Genomic DNA, 442 nt, shown 5'->3' with positions numbered 1-442 from the left:
AAAACACAAATCAAACATGCATAATACATATTAGCAAATTTAAAAATAAATAATATTGTATATATGATAAATAGTGTTTAACAATAATAATTCTCTAATGAAAAAACTTCGGGGTGCCTTGTTACTAGGATTTTTTGAGTGCTCTGCTAGGGTTTCTGAGAAATCTTAATTGTGAAATTTTCACCACGTGTGATCAATTGAATGGCAGCAATCGCTGCTCTCAGACTGGACAACAGCCATGCACCAGGATTTGAGGAGGATTAGATAGTGCAATTTATTGATGAAGACATAAAAGAAGGTATCGAGAGATGTTCAAGGAGCTTAGTTAGGAGACTTCTTGCTGACAGAGGTTTCAATGCAGGGACTTTAGAAGCTGCTTTATTTGCAATATAGAGGCAACCAGAGGGATTCAAGGTAATTGATCACGGAGAAAACTTTTATC

Source organism: Arachis ipaensis, chromosome B06 (assembly GCF_000816755.2).
Source record: "Arachis ipaensis cultivar K30076 chromosome B06, Araip1.1, whole genome shotgun sequence".
Lineage (NCBI taxonomy): Eukaryota > Viridiplantae > Streptophyta > Magnoliopsida > Fabales > Fabaceae > Arachis > Arachis ipaensis.
The sequence above is the reverse complement of the archived record's forward strand: the minus strand, read 5'-3'. Positions refer to the sequence as shown.